Source organism: Suricata suricatta, chromosome 8 (genome assembly GCF_006229205.1).
Source record: "Suricata suricatta isolate VVHF042 chromosome 8, meerkat_22Aug2017_6uvM2_HiC, whole genome shotgun sequence".
Lineage (NCBI taxonomy): Eukaryota > Metazoa > Chordata > Mammalia > Carnivora > Herpestidae > Suricata > Suricata suricatta.
The window spans coordinates 78,898,378-78,921,283 of record NC_043707.1 but is presented as its reverse complement, the minus strand read 5'-3'; the positions used below and the strand labels follow the sequence as shown (position 1 = coordinate 78,921,283).

Below are 22,906 nucleotides of genomic sequence, written 5' to 3'. Positions count from 1 at the left end.
GGTTCAAGCCCTGCATCAGGCTTTGTGCTGATAGCCCAAAGACTTCTTTGGATTCTCTGTCTCTCTCTCTTTCTCTCAAAAACAGAGAAAGCAAGAGTGGGGGAGGGGCACAGAGAGACAGAGAGACAGAGAGAGAGAGAGAGAGAGAGAGAATGAATCCCAAGCAGACTTCACACTGTCAGAGAAGAGCCCAATGTGGGGCTTGATCCCACAAACCATGAGATCATGACCTCATGGTCATGTCAGACCATGTCAGACACTTAACTGACTGAACCATCCAGCCACCCCTAAAAAAATGCTTTTGTAATAAAAAAAAATTTTTAACATATTTAATCATATGTTGGTGAGAGTGCAGAGAAAAAGGATCTCCTTTGCACTGAAGGTGGGAATGCAAAGTGGTGCAGCCACTCTGGAAAATAGTATGAAGGTTCCTCAAAAAATTAAAAATAGAAGTACCCTATGACCCAGCAATTGCACTACTAGGTTCTTATCCAAGGGACATAGGTGTACTGTTTCAAAGGGGCACATGCACACCAATGTTTATAGCAGCACTATCAACAACAGCCAAAGTACGGAAAGAACCCAAATGTCCATCGATGGATGAATGAATAAAGAAGATGTGGTATATGGGGCACCTGGGTGGCTCAGTGGGTTAAGCATCTGACTTTGGCTCAGGTCATGATCTCGCAGTTCCTGGGTTCGAGCCCTAAATTGGGCTCTGTACTGACATCTCAGAGCCTGGAGCCTACTTCACATTCTATGTCTCCCTCTCTCTCTGTTCCTCCCCTGCTCAGGACATATTTTCAATCATCTTTCAATTCCTTATTGGGAATGGGTCAAGTTTTTTACTTCTTGGGTCAATTTTATTGATTTATATTTTGCTATTAAATTATGCATATCCTCTCAATTTTCAATTTTGGCATTACAGCATGCATGTGATATTCTCAAGAAAATTTGTATAACATTCCATTAATCTCTCCTATATCCAAGATATCTATGATGTTTCCTTTCTCATTCCTTTTTTTTTTTTTTTTTTTTTTGGGGGAGAGAGAGAGGCAGCGTGAGCAGGGGAGGGTCAGAGAGAGACGGACACACAGAATCCGAAGACAGGCTCCAGGCTCTGAGCTAGCTGTCAGCACAGAACCTGACACGGGGCTTGAACCCACGAACCTTGAGATTAGACCTGAGCCAAAGTCAGACACTTAACCTACTGAGCCACCCAGGTGCCCCTCTCATTCCTAATCTTCTGTGTTTTTACTTGATTTTTTTTCCTTCTACAGCACGTTTATCTAGTCATTGGTATTTACAAAGAACCAGCTTTATAATTTATTCTTTCCACCATTTTTGTTGTTGTTTCCAAATCCAGTAATTATAGTTTTATCATTAATTTCCTACTTGGTTTTGGTTTTATTTTTTTAATCCATAAATATAAGTACTAAATTCTCTTATTTGGTACTTATATTTGTATACATTTTCCTCTAATGTTTACCAATTAAAAGAAAATGTTCTCATGGCTTTCTAAATAGCCTTAATCTCACTTTTGATCTTAAAATGTCTTAAGTCCATCACTAGAAGAATGGATAATACAAATGGCACATTCACAACTAAACACTACACAATAGTTTAACTGCATGAAATAAATGGATAACTTACCAACAGAGAAAGATCTAAAGGACCTACCTTAGACTGAGAAAAAAAGGAAGCTATAGAATAATACATACTATATAAAAGCACTGAAGTAAACATTTTAAACCAGCATTAAAGCACTTTGTATCTAGATGTAGATACATCCTATAAAAAGACAATAGTTATTGAAGGTCATGCACTGTGAATGTTGTCTCAGAGCAAACAAATAGAGGCTGGGGAGTAAGTTCTCTGCTTTAGTATCTGGTATTAATTTTCCGATATATAAACAATTTAATGAGAATCAATACATATAAACAAAAGCTAACCATTCGTACCAAGGCTACTTAGTATTCCCTAACAATTAAACACAACACTATCAAAATAAAGGTCCTTATATTCCAGCTACCTAGTTTTACTCACTTAATTCAGTATGGTAACAAAATCATTCTTTTATTCCTTCTTTTGATAAAGTTTTACTGAGAATAGGCCATTTAGATATAAGAGGGTAAGACAACAGGGGTTCTAATCTACTTCATTTTCTTTTCTAGCATATATCAAAAGAAAAGAAGGCATGCATGCTTTCATTCTGGTCTGACAGTTTGTCCAGGGAAGACAGGTATTAGGCACTAGAAAAGACAGACAACATGAAGGCAGTAAAAATGAACGTATATGAGAATGCTATTTTTTCAGTATATAGATGTATATCCCACAGAAGTCTGAGACTCCTCTAGGAGCTTGTGGCTCACAGGATGGGAATCACTATGGAGCACAAGCAAATTCAAGCTCCGCATGGAAATTAAGGCTTTCCATAATTTGACCTCAATTTGTCCTCACCTTTGTAATCTTTTATCTGGCAATCTTTTCCTCCGTCTACCCTACCTACACAATTAGAAAATTTCTCAGCCTTATAATGATAGTAATAACCCCAACTAAAAAATGTTCTTGGCTGAATTCATGCACTATGACATAGAGCTCAACTGCCTATCTGTAGATTTCAAAACTGCTTCTGAAGATACTTTTATTTTTTTAATGTTTTAATTTTTTAAAAATTTTTTTATTTTATTCTTGAAAGAGAGAGACAGAGTACAAGCAGGATGGGGCAGAGAGAGAGGGAGACAGAATCTGAAGTAGGCTCCAGGCTCTGAGCTGTGAGCACAGAGCTGGATGCGGGGTTCAAACTCAGACTGTAAGATCATGACCTTAGACAAAGTAGAACGTTCAACCGACTGAGCCACCCAGGCGCCCCTTGAACATACTACTATTAAGTGTGGGGATAGAAGAGGAATACCATGGCAGTAAAATCAAGTTTCATGCCCAAATTTCTGGCCCTGCCATCCAAATAAGACCAGATATTCAAATTTTAGGAAAAGCAAAGGGACCTATGTTAATATATGTTACACATCAAGACATAGTTGGTGACCTGGGGCACCTGGGTGGCTCAGTTGGTTAAGCATCTGACTTCTGCTGAGGTCATGATCTATGGTTCGCAAGTTCAAGGCCCATGTTGGGTTCTGTGCTGATAGCTCAGAGCCTGGAGCCTGCTTCAGATTCTGTGTTTCTCTTTCTCTGCCCTTCCCCCATTCATGCTCAGTCTCTCTCAAAAAAAAATTTTTTTAATAATAAAAAAAACATAGTTGGTGATCTAATGAGAACTTTTTAATATTGAGAAACTACCTGTATTCCACTGTCTGGTCTATTCCAAAAGGTAAATATAAAGAGTCATATTCAAGCAATCATGAGAAAAAAATTACAAAAACTGGTAAATAATAGTAATAGAGAAGATAAATATGAATCTAGGTCTCTACTAGCAGGTGGCAGAACTGTTTGTGCTTTTTAGTTTTTTTAAATGTTTATTTATTATTGAGAGACAGAGACAGAGCATGAGCATGGGAGGGGCAGAGAAAGGGGGAGACACAGAATCCGAAGCAGGATCCAGGCTCTGAGGTGTCAGCATAGAGCCCAACGTGGGGCTCGAACCCATGAACTGTGAGATCATGACCTGACTGAGCCGGAGTTGGGTCGCTTACCAACTGAGCCACCCAGGTGCCCCCAACTGTTTGTACTTTTAACGAAAATCTTTAGAAAGACACAGAAGACAGGCTAGTGAAACCCAGTTCTATAATTATTTTTAAGAAGTTTTTGGGGGAGGTGCCCAGCTCAGTCAGTAGAGTATGTGACTCTTGATCTAAGGATCATAAGTTTGAACCCCATGTTGGGCACAGAGTTTACTTAAAAACATAAATATAGGGGCACCTGGGTGGCTCAGCTGGTTGAGCATCTGACTCTTGATTTCATCTCAGGTCATGATCTCAAAGTTCGTAAGTCTAAAGCCCGCAAAAGGCTCTGCACTGACAGCAGAGAGCCTGCTTGGGATTCTTTCCTCCCCTGCTCTCTGCCCTTCCCCCTCTGCTCTCTGCCCTTCCCCCATTCTCACTCTCAAAAATAAACACTTTAAATTAATAAATAAATAGGGCACTTGAGTGGCTCAGTAGGTTGAGTGCCCAACTCTTGGTTTTGGCTCAGTTCATGATCCCAGGGTCATGGGATTCGGCCCTGTGTCAGGCTCTGTGCTGAACATGGAGCCTGCTTGGGATTCTCTCTCTCTCCCTGTGCCCCTCAACCTTGCACACTCATGCACTCTCTCTCTCTCTAAACTATATAAAATGAAAAAAAAAATTTAAGTTTGAGAGAGAGGACACACACACATGTGAGAGTGGAGGAGAGGCAGAGAAAGAGGAAGAAATAAAACCTCAAGCAGGTTCTGTGATGTCAGCACAGAGCCCGACATGGGGCTCAAACCCACGAAACATGAGACCATGACCTCAGCCGAAATCAAGAGCTACACACTGAACTGAGTCATCCAGATGTCCACAAAAAGGTTTTTTGAAGAAATAAATAAAATTTTTTTAAAAACCTAAAAACATGGGGAATGACATATGGCCATTTGTAGGAAAGTGGATGGACCTTGAGGGTGTCATGCTGAGTGAAGTAAGCCAGGCAGAGAAGGACAGAAACCGTATGTTTGCACTCATAGGTCTAACAGGAAAACAGGAGAGACCTAATGGAGAACCAGGGGGAGCAGAGGAGGGAGAGAAAGTTGGGGAGAGAGAGGGATACAAAACTTGAGAGACTATTGAATGCTGAAAAGGAACTGAGAGTTGAAGGGGGAGGGGGGAAAAGAGGTGGTGATGGTGAAGGGCACTTAAGGGGAAGAGCACTGGGTGTTGTATGGAAAACAATTTGACAATAAAATATTATGGAAAAAAACCTAAAAACATGAATAAAATTGTTATAAGATTTTTATAGATGATGGAGAATAAAGAGGACATTTATGATGAGCACTGAGTAATGTATACAATTGTTGAATCACTATATTGAACACCTAAAACTAATACACCATTTTATGTCAACTATCCTGGAAATAAAATTTATTATGATGAGGGGCACCTGGGTGGCCCAGTCAGTTGAGCATCCAAGTCTTGATATCGGCTCAGGTTGTCATCTCGTGGCTGTGAGGTCGAGCCCCACATAAGGCTCTGCACTGAGCATGGAGCCTACTTAAGATATTCTCGCTCGCTTGTTCTCTCTGCCCCTCCCCTGCTCGCACTCTTCTCTCAAAATAAACATTTAAAAAAGTAAATGAAGTATGTTATGACAAGCACTGGGTGTTATATGTAAGTTATGAATCTGAATTCTACTTCTGAAACCAATATTATACTATATGTTAACTAACTAGAATTTAAATAAAAATCTGAAACAAAAATAAATTTTAACTTAAAAAAAAATAAACTGAAAAAAATAGTTTAAAAAAACAGACTTCAGAAAAATGAGCTAAAATTAACAAAGATGTTGATACAATATTATATATTAGGATTCAAAGAATCTACTGTCTAAAGTGATGGTAGAGGCACCTAGGTGGCTTAATCTGTTAAATGAGACTCTTGATTTCAGCTTGAGGTCATGATCTTACAGTTTTTGAGTTTAACTCCCGCACTGGGCTCTGTGCAGACAGTGCAGAGCCTGCTTTGGATTCTCTCCCTCTGCCCCTCCCCCAAATGAGTGCAAGCTCTCTCACTCTTGCTCTCTAAAAAAATAAATAAAAATAAAAATAAAGTGATGCTATAAAAAGAATTTCAGGTATTTAGATTCCAGACACTAGGAGATGCATGAAACAACAGTGCAATTCTTATTCAATTTATCAATAGGTTTCAGAATAAAAAGGGTAGTCAGTCTTATCATATCATAAACTAATAGATTATACCTGGAGTATTTTTTTATGAAGAATAGTAAAAGCTACACAGTAAGAATACCTTCCATAGAAATTCTATAAATAATTTGAAAACTATAAGACAACACTGTAGCTAAAAGTAGTTTCTGGAGCAAGGCTATCTGGGTTTCAATCCAAGTTCCACTATGCCCTAGGTTTGTGACCCCGGTTAAGTTATTTCTTTGTGCCTCAATTCCCTCATCTATAAAACTGAGATACAAATATCTATCCCGTGGAGGTTTTTTTTGGGGGGGGGGAAGTCATGTATCTATACATATTATGATATATATAGTACTTAAAACAGAGTGAGATAATAAGCTCTCAATAAGTAAATACTAACAACTAAGCAAAGCAATTCAAAGCATGGACGTTTAGAGAGAAGCCAAAGGTTGGAGGACTTAATATATGTCTTCTCATCATTTAGACATAATGATCTAAATATGAGGGATCCTTTCTTTTCTAATATAACCAGAGAAAAGTTAGAAATAGCAAACCCAATCAACGTTGAGGATTTCCAAAGATGAGAACTATACAGAAATGAAGCGTACAATCTTGGGAAATAGGATGTTGCCCATCATTGTTACACACAGAGGCTGGATGACCACCCATCAGAGGTGTTTCAAAGGACAGTATATTGAAGTAAAAAGTCAATTCTATGATTCTCTTACAGAAAAATTAATTTGTCTCTCAGAAGTTTCAATTTAGACTGCTGTTTCACCACAACAAATCTGACTAGTCCAAGTGCAGTGTTTTAAATAGTAGGCGTTAGAATTATTTAATAGCAAAAATATGATACTGTAATAAGCTTATGGCTAACTTTTCCATATTTATGATAGAAGAAAACTACTATACAATAAAAGCCAAAAAAACCTTTTTTGATAAGTGGAAGTGTCAATAAAAGAGTACAATAACAAAGAGAAAAGTTTATTTCATTTTAAATCAATCTACAGCTAAGTGTTCATAGAGACTTATTTTAATTTTTTAAATTTTTTTTACTTATTTTTGAGAGACAGAGTGCGAGCAGGGTAGGGTCAGAGAGAGGAGGAGAAACAGATTGTGAGGCAGGCTCCAGTCTCTGAGCTGGCTGTCAGCACAGAGCCTGACACAGGGATCGAACCCACGAACTGTGAGATCATGACCTGAGCCTAAGCCAGAAGCTTAACTGACTGAGCCACCCAGACGCCCCTCATGGAGACTTTTTAACCTATGAGCACTTTAAAGAACTTTATTTCTTGCCCTTTAAAACAATATTCTCGCAAACAAACTCCTCCAAATCTTCACACAGGTCTCACACTTCTATAACTACTCCCTTATTCATTATTAAGATTCAAACCACAATATAGAAAAGGAAATACAATGCTAATCTTCTAGTTTCCATCTTTCTAAAAACATACATCTCTGACTCTTAACAGTCTAATTAATGGCAGAGCCTTATTAAATCTATTCAGAGAATTATATAAGCTCCTGATTTCTCTACTTGCAATGTTACCTGTTCTAGAATCTATTTATAACATTGCCACAATAAATCATGCAAAAGCATCCCTCCAATCTGGTAACTCTCACTCTAAATAGAATAATTATAATTAATTAGCATAATTAGCATTTCCTACAAAGAAAGAAAAATCTGTCAAATAATGGCAAAGTACAGTCAACTGTAGCTTTATCTTGTTGAAATAAATGTAACAAACACTAAAGGCAGGGGGAAGGGTAGAAAAGAGAAGAGAGGGAGAGGAAGGAAGAGAGGGAATGGAAGGAAGAGAGGGAGAAAACAAAAAATGAATAAGACAGAGTTCTGAGAGGTTCAAACCAGCTGATGGCAATTTTCACTCTAAGTGACTTCTGAGAAAGATGGAGAGGTGATTAAATAACAGTATGTCAGCATTTTGGGATAGTCGTTAAAAACACTTATGAAGATGCCTTAGAAACATGAAAAAAAACCACCACCATATTAAATGAAAACCACTCTAAGAATTAATTTTGTCTTTTCCGTTTGTTTACCAGAATATTGGTGATTATAAAAGAGAACCCAGGGGGGGTCTGGCTGGCTCAGTCCCTACACCAAAGTGTGAGGCTCTTGATCTCAGGGCTGTAAGTTCGAGTCCCACATTAGGTGTAGAGATTACTTAAAAAAATAAAATGTTTAAAAATAAATAAATTTTAAAAGAATTGCAATTTATTCATCAAAATTTATTCCTCTCAAAAATATCATAAATTCTTCCTTCAAGATCTTATAGTTAAAACTGTAGTAAATGTTCTTATTTTATATCACACTCAGTCCCATACTTTCATCATACTACCTTACTTCAGGAACATGCTAGGCCCTGGTAATACAGAGACCTAAGTAACAAAGACTTATGATCAAGCCTGGGCCAAACAACGTAAATGCAGTCAGGGTGGCAGCACTGCTCAAATCCCCACCCTGCCTTCCCTTTTGAATGGTCATACACTCTCTATTAACACTCTTCAACACCCTGAAATTCCTTTATTCTCCTGAAGTAATGTGAGTATAAGTGACCCTCTGGCAACCCTCTTCAATCATAAGTTATCTAACTTTCAAATGCCAGAGCCATCTTGGATTCCCTCCTCACATCCTGTATTGTCAGGTACTAGATTCTTTTTGCTTTTTCACCACTTTTCCTCAATTCACATTTCTTCTTCTAGGTTTCCACCTAAATTCAGGCTTTTATTGCACAACAAAATTATTTAATGAGAAAGCCTATTAACACAGTTAATATCTGGTCCCCTTCAGCTCATCTCAATATTCACTTGCAGTCTGGTAAGGGCAGTATCCAAGCATACACTCACAACTTCCCACTTCAACCACTTCTCTGCTTTTAAATTCTCTAGCACTTCAGGAGCTTGCCTAACCCTAGACAAGGCAACTCAATGTGCTCAAGGCATTTCAAAGACAATCTCAGACAGTGAGGGGCCAGTAGGTAGAAAACTTTTCATCTCCCCTTTATTTGGCAGGGCAATTAATTCTGAGGCAGTTCTATCTCCCCAGTTGCCCATTAGTTGGCTTGTTTTCCCCTTTCCCTTACTTTTTTTTTTTGGGGGGGGGGAGGTGATTTTATTAAACATGGAGACAGGACCCATGAGCTAGAAGAGTTATCCTCTCTCCTGACTCTTGATCGACTCACTCACTGCCACTTTTGGCATCTCACCTGCATCCATGTCTTTTGCTTTTCATTTAAGTAAGCTATACTACCCAACATGGGGCTCCAACTCATGAGCCCAAGATCAAGAGTCACATGCTCTACTAAGCCAGCCAAGCACCCCGGTACCCATGTTCTTATCTCCAGGCCTGCTTTCAAGATAGCAAGTCAGAGAAACTTACAAGGGTCATAAAAATAATGCTCTAGACATCTAGCTTAACTTAAAGCTGCCCAAGCAGTCTCCTGGTCTAAATATTCTCCCAGGTACAGCTTCTCTGCCTTCATGTGTAACACATACCTCTTCTGATCAAACACCTTTAAAGAAGTCTTTCATAATTTGTCTTTTTTACTTCATATTACTACCTTCTATAAAACATAATAACTTACTATCAGCAAAATTATCCTACTGATCCTTTCTTAAATATAACTTGTACCTTTCCAGGAACCCAATTATCTTTTCCTTTTTTTTTTTAAATGTTTATTTTTGAGAGAAAGAGAGACAGAGTGCAAGTGGAGGAGGGGCAGAAAGAGCCAGAGGCACAGAATCGGAAGCAAGCTCCAAGCTCTTAGCTGTCAGCAGAGAGCAATGCGGGTTCAACACACCGGCTAAAGATCTGACCTGAGCCAAGACAGACGCTCACCGACTGAGCCACCCAGGCACCCCTATCTTTTCATTTTAGAAATGTTCTACAGGGGCGCCTGGGTGGCTCAGTCAGTTAAGCGTCCGGCTTTGGCTCAGGTCATGATCTCACAGTTCCTGGGTCTGAGCTCCACGTTGGGCTCTGTGCTTACAGCTAGCTCAGAGCCTGGAGCCTGCTTCAGATTCTGTTTCTCCCTCTCGCTCTGACCCTCCCCTACTCGTACGGTCTCTGTCTCTCAAAAATAAATAAAAAACACAAAAAATAAAAAAAAATTTTTAATGTCCTACAGTATTACCCTATTGAAATCTTTCAAAGCTCACTCATCTCAAGCACCATCTCCACCAAGATTCAATCACAAGTTCTCCTTCACCTAAATTCCTGTTTTAATACTCATAAGGTACTGACGCCAGTGGGGGGGAGGGGGAACTATCTTAAATGACAACAGGCTTGACTGTAAGTTCTTTGAAGGCAGAAACCATGTTTCATTCTTTTTCTTTTCCAAACGGCCTTCCCTTGTAAACTCACAGATATTTACTTACTTAGCCTTCTAAGATAACTTTATTTTGACACATGGGGCAATTCTTAGAATATTAGTTCTTGGGGAGCCTGACTAGCTCAATCAGTAGAGCAAGCAACTCAGAGTAATTGAGTTCAAGCTCTACATTGGGTGTAGAGCTTAAATAAAGATAATAATAATAATAAAATATTAGTCTTCTTTATATACTATACTGTACAAAATTCATGCTCCTTTTTATAGATAATTAAACCATTCTACTTACCCGGTACTCTTCGGAGCTATCCTATTTATCAAAATGCTCTTGTAATCACATGCAGACATGAAAATAAAATTTTTTTAAACCACACTAAAGAAGGAACGGTTACTGGGGCGCCTGGCTGGCTCAGTTGAGGAGTATGTGACTCTCCAGAGGATTGTAAGTTCAAGTCCCACACTGGATGCAGAGATTACTTAAATTTTTTTTAAAAGAGCTGTTACTTATTCCTTCCTTTTAAAAAAATGTCTATATTTCGTATTTCTCCCCAAAAATCATTCATCACTTATGTACTTCATTTTCTTGCAGAGAGTCCATAGTCTGTCATATATTATAATTCACAGTGCTCTAATATCCAAGTGAATTCCAATTTTTTTTAATTTTTTTAATGTTTTTTATTTATTTTTGAGAGATAGAGACAGCTCAGACAGGGGAGGGTCTGAGAGAGACGAAGATACAGATTCTGAAGACAGACCCCAGGTTCTGAGCTAGCTGTCAGCACAGAGCCGGACGGAGGCTGGAACCCATCAACCAGGAGATCATGACTTGAGCCAAAGTCGGTCGCTTAACGGACTGAGTCACCCAGGCGCCCCTGAATTCCAATTTTTATCAAGGGTTATTTCAGCAAGATATTTTCAGGCTTTAAAGAAATTCTGATCCTTACACAATTTCAAAATGCATCTGTAATGGGAAAAGACTTACTTCTTGGCATTCCTAATTTAGAGAACTGGCATGAGGTTCAAATAAGATTGCACATGAAAGGTCATTGAAAATTCTAACAATACATAAAACTTAAGAATTATCTCCTTAGCTCAGAATTTCAAATACTTAAACTATTTGCTACAATCTAATGCTATTAAACTGCCCTGTTATTTGGTTATTGATAGTTTATAAAAAGCTCATGAAAGAAAAAAAGTGAAAGTTGGCAATAAACCAGGTCAAAAGTAAGAGGCAATCTTAAGTAGATTATCCCTCTTGCATACAGCACCTCACATATTTTATTCTTGGAGTATTTTTTGTATAGTCTTTTTTTTATTTCAATCCTACCAAACTAAATGAAAGAACATAAACCTACCAGCATACTGTAACTGTTACTATTACCTTCTCTTAAAATTAGCATTGTCTTTCAATAAGATTCCTACTCTTATTTATAGTAATAGCCTGAATTCATTAAGAATATTTGTATTAGATTCAAGTCAAGTAGCTTATTATCTCATTTGGTCAGATCTTCCCAAATAATAAAATCGTCTCAACTAGAAATGGAACGAAGTGGGCCTCATTATTTTTTAAACAGGTTTTTTTTTTAAGGAAAAATAACCTAATTAAGCTAAAAAATTGTATAATTCTATACAATTATTAAGAAGTCTAGAAATCTTACGGCAAAATTCACCCTTCGTTTAGAACCTATGCATGCTCCTCCTAGGATTTTACCCTCTGATCCAATTTGCCAGGCCTAACACTAATTACATGAAAATGTAAATCCTAACAAAAATATTTAAGTTGAGGGGAAAACACCTAGAAGATTTTCAAACAATAGTTCAACTTGCACCCTGTAAACATTCAAATAAAGAACATTTTGTATTTGGTAAACACGTTAAGAGTAAAGACCTGGGAAATCACACGCTATTGAAATCCGACACAAACAAAAGCCGCAGATGGACAGATTGTACGGGATAACCTCTGAAACAATATGGATCGAACACTGATCCAAGAAACATACCAGGGACGATGACACCTAGGATTTCCCCGTTAATAACAACGATTAACGGGACCCTGGGGCTGCACGAATAGGTCCGATCACCTCAACAGCGCTGCAAAGCGAAACCAGGATTTAGGAGCCAGCTCGCTGCGGGGCTTTCAGCAGTCTGCGACCACCAGGAGGGCCTGGCGAGCCGGAATGGAAATACGAGGAAAGGAGCGGGGCCCTCTCAGCGACTCGCTACACACCACTCAGCACCCGCTTCCCAGGGGAGCGCCCCCTGGGGACCCTTTCTCAAATCTACGACTGACTCGCGTCCTCCGCCGACCCCTGTCGGGGCGGCCACCAGATCATTCCTGAAACTCAGAACACAGAAAGAGACTGAGGCCTTCTTCTCTCCCGTGCGACCACCACGTCCCTAACCCAAGAAAAAGAGGCCACTGCAGCGGCAGCAGCCCCAGCGCGCGGGAGCGAGAACCGAGACCGACCCCTGGCGGCAGAAGAGGCGTCCTTCGGCCCCGCGCCCCTCCCAGGAGGCCCGCGCTCACCTCCACGGCCTTCCCCGCGGGCCCCGCCACCGCGGCCAAGGGTGCCCTGCGGCTGCACCTCCGCAAAATCCTCTCACTGCCCGGGATTCCGGGAGGTGAGGCGTCGCGTCGGGAGGGCCGGAAAACGACTCTGCAGCGCCCCCGGCGGGGTCCCCGCCTCCCGCACCGGCTACTGGCTACTTCCCGCAGCAGCCGCAGCTCCTTCCGGCGTCTCCGCGGACGCCGCAGGCGTCTGGGGCGCCGCGGTTGGGCGGGAAGGGGCGGAGCTGCAAAGATACTCCACCCCGTCCCTAGGGCGTAGCTGAGGCGGCCGGGACCAGGTGCGGACACCCAGGGGGCGGGTGGGGGGACCCAGGCCTCCCCTCACGAACCGAACTTACCTAGTAAGTAAGTACTCGTAGTAAGTACTCATTGGAACTGAGTACAATCAGAACACTTTTAGGTTTGGGGCTCTTGTTTTTACACGTATTCTCCCCCTCTTCTACATTCACAGTATTGACCTTTAGCAGGCCTTGTCTCCGTGCATTAGAGAATTTGCGTTAAGGCCGGCTGCTGAAGGGCCTCAGGTTTCCGACCATATGCAAAGAAAACGTTAGACAACTTTTTTTTTTATTTATTTATTTTCAGAAAAGAGGTGGTGGTATTGGAGGAGGGCACCTGTGGGGAAGTGCACTGGGTGTTATATGGAAACCAATTTGACAAACTATTTATTTAAAAAAATTAATAAATAAAATAAAATAAATAAAATAAAAATTTATTTATTTTTGTAATGTTTTATTTATTTTTGAGACAGACAACATGAGCGGGAAGGGGCAGAGAGAGAGGGAGACACAGAATCAGAAGCAGGCTTCAGGCTCTGAGCTGTCAGGACAGAGCCCGTCGCGGGGCTCAAACGCACGAACGAACGTGACATCGTGACCTGAGCCAAAGTCGGAGACTTAACCGACTGAGCCACCCAAGCGCCCCAAAAGTTCTTATTTATTTTTGAGACAGAACGTGAGCAGGGGTGGGGCAGAGAAAGAGGGAGATACACAGAATCTGAAACAGGCTCCAAGCTCTGAGCTGTCAGCACAGAGCCGGGGCAGGGCTCAAATTGGTGAACTTGGAGATCATGACCTGCGCCCAAGTCAGACGCTTAACTGAGCCACCCAGGGGCCCCTTGACAACTTAATTCAACACTGTTTTCTCTCTTCTCTTTCTTCTTTCAACTTCTTAGGACTTAGATTCTCTGAAAATAATTGTGTTTACTTTTCTACATCTGTAAAGAAGAAATTCATCTCTCCTGTTTTCCCTAAGGCCAAAATCAAAACTAAATCATTTATTGAAACCTTAGTATCTGATTAGTGCCTAGAGTACTGGAAGAGACCTGCCTTCTAATTTATGTACCTTAAAATGTGATTGCTACACAAACAATAAAAACAGTTAAATCAATGAAAATTATTGTTAAAATTGCCAGTTTCCATCTATCCAATTACCTCTTACTTTGTGGTGTCCAAGATGGGAGTACCTAGCCAAGTGCTATATGCAACATGCTCAATCTCCATCAGAATGAAGCAGAAAATATGGAAGCTTCTACTTCTATTTTCATGACAAATGTTGAAAAAAATGAACCTTTGCTGGCTATGTGGAGAGTGACACGAAGACCTCACCACAAATGGTCACCTACCCTGGGTTCAAAGAAAGAATGGAGTTTTCACAATTTGGAGGGTACCCATGGCACCACCACTTCTCTCTTTTTTTCAGCATATTTCAAAATATTGCAGTTTACATGCTATAGGATATCAGTAATGTGGTAATTTTTATTTTTAAAAATCAAATATCTAAATGTTTTAAATATCACTCCTTTGTTAAGAAACAAGAATGATGGGACACCTGGGTGGCTCAGTCTGTTAAGCATAAGAAAGAGACTCTCGTGAATATGCTAATTATAAATTTTTTTAAATGTGTACAATTTACATTTAATCAAAGTAAAAATGGTGGGGGAGTGGGGCACCCAGGTGGCTCAGTCGGTTAGGCGGCCGACTTGAGCTCAGGTCTTGATCTCACAGTTTGTGGGTTTGAGCCCCACGTCGGGCACTGTGCTGACAGCTAGTGCAGAGCCTGGAGCCTTCTTCAGATTCTGTGTCTCCCCCTCTCTCTGACCCTCTCTTGCTCACACTGTCTCTCTCTGTCTCTCAAAAATAAATAAAAAACATTAAAAAAAACTTTTTTTAAAGGGTAGGGGAGAAAAAGCGAAGGGAAAGAAGAAAAGAAATAGAGTTAGGAAGAGGGAGAAGGAAGACAATTGAATGATCATATCAAAACAAATACCTTCTTCACCTTTAGGGAAGGGCCTGGCCCTGGCAGGCGTGGATGTGGTTCGAGATCCTGCCCAGAATTGGCGTCATGTCCGTGTGCTTGGTCATCCCTGGCATAGCCACCGTGCACATCCACAGATTCTGTAACGGGGGCAAGGAAAAAAGAGTTGCCTATTATTCGTATCAGTGGAATTTGATGCAAAGAGACAGGCACATCTCGAGTTAATTTTTACTATGTGTCAAAGGATTTGGAGAATATCGGTTAAAGCAGCCTTTTCCTGACTGATTAAGAATAACTCAGTTATGCTCACCTGCCCTTTCTAGAAGGTTGTGCAGTGTATCAATGTAATACATAAAAAAAATTAAAAAGTGAAAAAACAAAAAACAAAAAAACAAATACCTTCTCATATGAATAGACATTTTACCAAGGAAGACATCCAAATGCCATGATCAGAGGGGCACCTTGGTCGCTCTGTCAGTTGAGCATCTGACTTCGGCTCAGGTCATGATCTCACAGTGATTTTAAGCCCCGAGACCAGCTCTCTGCTGCCTACACAGAGACTGCTTTGAAACCTCTGTTCCCTCCGTCCTTTTGGCTCCCTCAGCAGAGCCATGGTGGTTGGCAAGAACAAGTGCCTTACGAAAGGCAGCAAAAAGGGAGCCAAGAAGAAAGTGGTTGATCCATTTTCAAAGAAAGATTCATATGATGTAAAAGCACCAGCAATGTTTAATATAAGAAATATTGGAAAAACTAGTCACAAGAACTCAAGGAACCAAAATCACGTCTGATGGCCTCAAGCGTCGTGTGTTTGAAGTAAGCTTTGCTGATCTGCAGAATGATGAAGTTACATTTAGGAAATTCGAGCTGATTACTGATGATGTTCAGGGCAAAAACTGCCTGACTAATTTCCATGGCATGGATCTTACCTGGGACAAAATGTGCTCCATGGTCAAAAAATGGCAGACCATGATTGAGGCTCATGTTGACGTCAAGACTACTAATGAGTATTTGCTTCCTCTCTTGTGTCAGTTTTACTAAAAAACGCAACAATCAGATTCAGAAGACTTCTGCTCAGCACCAAAAGGTCCGCCGAATTCGGAAAAAGATGGTGGAAATCATGACCCAAGAGGTGCAGACAAATGACTTGAAAGAAGTGGTCAATAAATTGATTCCAGACAGCATTGGAAAAGACATAGAAGTCTTGCCAGTCTATTTATCCACTCCATGATATCTTCGTTAGAAAAGTAAAAATGCTCAAGAAGCCCAAGTTTGAATTGAGAAAGCTCATGGAGCTTCATGGTTAAGGTAGTAGTTCTGGAAAAGCTACTGGGGATGAGACTGGTGCTAAAGTTGAATGAGCTGATGGATATGAACCACCAGTCCAAGAATTGTTTAAAATTCAGACATTTAGTAATGACAAATAAAAAATCTTATTTGTGATGTTCAAAAAAAAAAAAAAAAAACCTGTTTCCTCGCTCTCTGCCCCCACCCCCACTCATACTTACTCTTTGTCTGTCTCAGAGCCTGGGTGGCTCTCTCAATTAAGTGTCTGAGTTCAGATCAGGTCATGATCTTGTGGTTCATGGGATCAAGATCCACATGGGTCTCTGTGCTGACAGCTAGGAGCCTGGAGCCTGTTTCAGATTCTGTGTCTCCCTCTCTGTCTCTGCCCCTCTTCTCATGCTCATGCATGTGCACATGCTCTCTCTCTCTCAAAAATAAATAAAACATTAAAAAAATTTTAAAAGAAAAAACAAGATGAGCTATCTCACACCTGTCAGAATGGCTAAAATTAACAACACAAGAAACAATAGGTGTTGTGAGGATACAAAGAAAGAGGAACACTCTTGCACTGTTGGTGGGAATGTAAACCAGTACAACCACTCTGGAAAACAGTATGGGGGATCCTCAAAAAGTTAAGAAAAAAAAAAGCTGCCTAAGTGGCTCAGTGAGGTAAGCATCCTTCTTTTGACTTCCACTCAGGTCATGATCTCACAGTTTGTGAGATCGAGCCCTGTGTTAGGCTCCATACTGACAGCATGGAGTCTGCTTGGGATTCTCTCTCTTCTTCTCTCTGTGCCCCTCCTTCACTCACACTCTCTCTCAAAATAAATAAACTTTTTTAAAAAAAGATTTTAGGGCTGCCTGGGTGGGTCACTTGGTTTAGCATCCAACTCAGGTCATGATCTCAATTTTATGGGTTTGAGCCCACATTGGGCTCTGGGCTGGTGGTGTAGAGCCTGCTTGAGAGTCTCCCTCTCACTCTGTACCCTTCCCCAACTCACACTCTGTCTCTCTCAAAATAAATAAATTTTTTAAAGTATTAAAAAAAAGGATTTTATAATTTTAAAAAAAGAAGTTAAGAAATAACTACCCTATAATCTAGGAAGTGCACTACTAGGTATTTACCCAAAGGATACAAAAATACAAATTCAAAGGGGAACATGCACCCTGAAGTTTTAGTGATTGGATACAAAAATGCTGATTCAAAGGAGCACATGCACCCCAATGTTTATAGCAGCACTATCCACAATAGCCAAACTATGGAAGGAGACCAAGTGTCCAGTGACTGATAAATGGATAAAGAGGATACGGTATGTATGTGTGTATGTATGTGTATATATACATACATATATATATATGAAATATTACTCAGCCATCAAAAACTGAAATCTTGGGGCGCCTGGGCGGCTCAGTCAGTTAAGCGTCCTGCTTCGGCTCAGGTCATGATCTCACAGTTCGTGGGTTCAAGCCCTGCATTGGGCTCTGTGCTGACAGCTAGCTCAGAAGCTGGAGCCTGCTTCAGATTCCATACCTCCCTCTCTCTCTGACCCTCCCCTGCTCATGCTGTCTCTGTCTCTCAAAAAAAAACATAAAAATTTTACAAAAAGTGAAATCTTGCCATTTGCAATGATATGGATGGGGCTAGAGTATATTATGCCAAGTGAAGTAAATAAGTCAGAGAAAGTCAAATAGCATATGATTTCACTCATATGTGGAAATTAAGAAACAAAACAGGTGAACCTATGGGAACGGGGTTTCAGGGAGAGGGAGGGAAACAAACCATAAAAGATTCTTAATAATGGAGAGCAAACTGAGGGAGATGAAAGGACGTGGGTATTAGTGAGGGCATTTGTTATGGTGAGCACTGAGTATTGTACGTAAGTGATGAATCCCTGAATTCTACCCCTGAAACCAATATTGCACTGTAAGTTAACTAAAATTTAAATTAAAAAATTTCAATGGAAATGTTAACTAACTAGAATTTAAATTTAAAAATATTAACTACCTTCTCACTTATGCAATTGAGTAATGGCAAATGAAAATGGCACAAAACATAAATTTGATGTTCATATACCTGAGAATGAATAAGCCTTTGCAAATGCTATTCCCCCTGTCAGACATACTTTTACAAGATACTCCAAATTTCATTTATCTGGCTAATTCCAACCTAGATATTCCATGTTTAAAGCAGCATTGTTCACTTCATTATTCCTCATTTCAACATCCTATTTGTTTCCTTAAGAGAATTTATAAATTTCAATTACGTTAACATTTTTACTTTTTTTTTTTTTTTTTTGCCTATCTCTTCTAAACTGTATAGCTCAATGAAAGCAGTGAGTATTTCTGTCTTGCTCACAATTTTCTCAGGGCCCTGCATTGAAAGAATCAAATATTTGTTGGTTCTCAGTTGGGGGTGGTAGATATTTGCCCCATGGTGGATATATGGCAATATTCCTGAGGAAAACTGAAGGAAGAAAATGAGCTACATCCCTTTGCATTACCATGACAGGAGAATCCAAAACATCATTAGCAACACTATTGAGAAACCCTGATTTAAACTAAGCCTTTATAATATACTTTTGGTTATAAGTGACAGAAACCCAATTAAACTGTTATTCCTAACATGATAAACAAGATGGATTTGGTAAGGGTCAGGCAGAAACCAATTTTATTATTTCTCCTTATTGTCTCTGAAAAATCTCTGAAGATCCCTCTCTATCACTAAGACAAAATGTTAGATGAAGGCTTTTGCTTTTCCAGTCACTCCCAAGTAATTAAAAAGTCCTCTGTGGGGCACCTGGGTGGCTCAGTCTTAACTTTAAGCACCTGACTTTGGCTCAGGTCATGATCTTGTGGTTCATGGGTTCAAGCCCCGCATCGGGCTCTGTGCTGGCAGCTCAGAGCCTGGAGCCTGCTTTAGATTCTCTCTCTTTCTCTGTTCCTCCCCTGCTCACACTCTGTCTCTTTGCCTCTCTCTTTCAAAAATAAAGATTTAAAAAATAATGTTTTTAAGAAAATCTTAAAAAAAAAAAAGGTCCTCCAGTTGGGACCCCTGGGTGGCTCAGTCAGTTAAGCAACCGACTTTGGCTTAGGTCATGATCTCACAGTTTGTGAGTTTGAGCCAGGCATTGGGCTCTGTGCTGACAGCCAGAGCCTGGAGCCTCCTTTGGATTCTATGTCCCCCTCTCTCTCTGCCTCTCCCCTACTCATGCTCTGCCTCTCAAAAATAAGTAAACATTTTTTAAAAATTTTAAGTCCTCCAGTCATTTTCTAGTAATAAATGAATGGTCTTTCTCCCTGGTACTAAAAAGTCCTGTCCAGTGCAGTGTCAAAAATTCCAGAACTCTACAGGTTGGAGGCAGCCTTTGCCTCTTGATTTAGAACTTTTCAAATAAGCATCAGTTACCAACTCTTGTCTGTCTTAGGTTCCAAGGGACACATGTCATTTTTTCCAAATGGTCCTCTTAAAGCCCCTCAGATTTGGCTTGAGATGAGGGGAAGCATCTATCTCTCTACCCTCCTGATGGTCCCCTAGTTTGGATGGAAAGGCATTTGGCACTGATTTGGGGGGGCTCTGTTAAGAATCTCAGTGTTCATCCATTCACAATTAGGGTAAGGGTTCGGGTACTCTACCTCATGGATTCTCCCCAAAACACGACTGTCATCTTGGACTGAATAGTTTTTTTCTTGGAGGGCATAGTTCTGGTGCACTGTAGAAGGTTGGACATCTGTAGTATCCTCTAGATGCCAATAGCACCTCCTCCCAGGGGTGACAAAGTCACCTCCAGTTGAGAATTACCTCTTTAGTTTGGGTTTCCTTCTAAAACCTTTTTCAGCTAATCGTATCAAATCATTCAGAAAATTAGGTCAATAGAAAAGAATGCTCACAATTAGTGGTCTCCAGCAGGGATCACTAGGTGGGAAGCACATCAGTGAGTGTGGGTATACCATTAGAAATGCTCTGAAGCAAAAAATGGGGTTTATCGGCTCTTTGAATCCAAGGAACGTTAACCAGAAATGGGAACTTGAACATTACTAGGATTCCCCATGATCTCTTCATCAGTCATTTCTTGAGTTTGCCATCTTGCAGTTTTCCCCAAGAACAGAATTCCTAGTTTAAAAATCCCAGATAATGGGTTTATTGTCTACACCTTGGTTAAGTGCTGCCCAGAAACATTCAACCAGGGCTTCAGGGTCATGGAAGAATAAAGCAGCTCCAATGACAATTATGTGGATGGATGGAATAGAAGTTTCCAAGAGAAAAAATAAGGGACTAGGTCAACCCAATATTATTAAAAAAAAAAAAAAACCTGATACTGGCTTAAAGGCAGGGCAAAAAGATTTCTGATAGGCCAGAGGAGGAAGGATTTTTTTTTTAACAGAGGGAACAGCATAGGCAAAGGGACATGGGCAAGAGACAGTATGTCAAACAAGGGAACTTACAAGGGGTCAATATTACTAGAGCAGAGATTGAAGGCAAGGAATCTGGGGACAGGCTAAACAGAGAAGGCAGACAATGAGTGATCTTGTCTGTTAAATAAAGTTTTTCCTCTAGAGATCCATGAAGAACTTTAACAAAGGAAGCAACATGGGGTGACTGGGTGGCTCAATCAGTTCAGTGTCCAACTTCGGCTCAGGTTGTGATCTCATGGTTCAGATGAGTTGGAGCCTGGCATCCAGCTGCCTGCTGTGAGCACAGGACCCACTTAGGATCCTCTGTCTCCCTCTCTCTCTGCCTCTTTCCCATGTGTACATGCTTTTAGTCTCTCTCTGTCTCTCAAAAATAAACATTTTTAAATAAAGAAAGGAAGCAACATGATGAGGTTTATGTATTGGATTACTTGGGTAGCAGTGACTGGCGTAGATTGAAAGCTGACTAGTGCAGAATACAGACAAGGGAGGGTAAGGACCTAGCAATGGAGATAGTCAACGGAGCTTCTTAGGACATAAAATCAATAGATATTTGGGGCACCTTGGGGTGGCTGAGTCAGTTAAGCGGCTGAGTCTTGATTTCAGCTCAGGTCATGATATCACAAGTTCATGAGTTCAAGTCCCACATCTTATCTCGCTTGAGATTCTTTCCCTCTTTCCCTCTCTCTCTGTCCCTCTTCTCTCTCCCCCACCCCAGAATAAATAAATAAACTTTTTTAAAAAAAGAAAAAGAAAAATAATAAAATCAATAGATGTTCAACTGACTCCAAGGGGGATAGAACCTAAGAACTTTCCTCTGTACAGATTATCTTCATTCTTATCTAGATTACTTTGATAGTTCCATGTCTTTCTGACTCTAGTCTCTTCTCTAATTTAATGCTATTATTATTCTGAACACAACTCTATCTAAAACATAAATCCCATCTTATAACTCTTCAATGAGTCCTTCTTGCCCCAGAAGTATTTTGTTTTGTTTTGTTTTGTTTCTCATCAAGGATGAGATAAACAAAGTACCAAAAGTGCAGTATTTAAGGACCTTGCACTTGCCTAAAACAGAGCACCTGTGTGCCTTAGGTACCTTGTTTTCCTCATCCTATTCCCTGATGGCATTAGTTTTACCCTAATTTTCTCCTCTTAGTCCATCTTTTGTTATACCTAATCAAACACATGCAGTCCTTAAGCTCTTCTCATTTACATTTCATTCTCCTAAAAGGCAAAACATTTGCTCCTTGGTTCTTATTTAGTGCTGCTTTCCTTAACCCTAACCTTAACCCGTAAGTATAGAATGACTTTTTGCCTTTTACTCTTTCTCTTATAAGTGAACTCCACTCATGCTTCAAGGGTCACCTCCTGGAAGAAGCCACCTTCAACTTCTTCAGGCCATTTGGACCCTTCCTTTTATGGAATATTCTTTAGTGATATTAAACTAATTATAAAGTATACACTGTAGTGTCATTATTTTTTTTAAACAATTAGCTCATTTTTATTTTGATTCGTATTTCATTTATTTTTTTTAATGTTTTTTAAAATTTATTTTTGATACAGAGAGAGACAGAGCATGAGGGGGGGGGGGCAGAGAGAGAAGGAGACACAGAATCTGAAGCAGGCTCCAGGCTCTGAGCTGGCTGTCAGCACAGAGCCTGACGCAGGGCTCGAACCCACAAACGTGAGATCTGACCTGAGCCGAAGCCGCAGGCTTAACTGACTGAGCCACCCAGGCGCCCCTGTAGTGTCATTATTATACACGACAATGATTTATTCACTTTTCCATCTCCTGAAACAAACTATGAGCAGGGATTTTTCTTATTCATCCTAGTATTTCCAGCATTCAGCGCAGTACATGGCACAATGTATAGAAATGACAAATCAATAAACCTGTTATTGAAGAAGATGAGTGAATATCAAATTATAAAGGAAATATAAAATATATTTTCTAACTTGGGGAGATAATTTTCTTCTACTTTACAAAATGTTCACCACTTAAATATATAGAAAACAGATGCAGCTCTTCTAATTTTATTTTTTTCTATTTTTTAAAAAATGTTTTATTTATTTTTGAAACAGAGAGAAACAGAGCATGCGCAGGGTAGGGGCAGAGAGAGGGGGAGACACAGAATCCGAAGCAGGCTTCAGGCTCTGAGCTGTCAGCACAAGGCCCAAAGTGGGGCTTGAACTCACAAACCATGA

General features: G+C 40.2%; 1 protein-coding gene and 2 pseudogenes across 2 annotated transcripts in view; 2 read left to right on the top strand and 1 right to left on the bottom strand.

The window, feature by feature from the left end:
- Positions 1-12,930, bottom strand: part of USP33 (ubiquitin specific peptidase 33) — a 62,262-nt gene extending 49,332 nt beyond the window's left edge. For both annotated transcript variants that reach the window (XM_029948740.1, XM_029948741.1), the window contains exon 1: positions 12,707-12,930. The gene's annotated coding sequence lies outside the window, so the exon portion shown is untranslated. The remainder of the gene's footprint in view (positions 1-12,706) is intronic.
- Positions 12,931-13,019: 89 nt separating this feature from the next.
- Positions 13,020-15,397, top strand: LOC115300389 (annotated as a pseudogene).
- A 67-nt stretch (positions 15,398-15,464) lies between these two features.
- On the top strand, positions 15,465-16,460 carry LOC115299135 (annotated as a pseudogene).
- Positions 16,461-22,906: the final 6,446 nt, after the last annotated feature.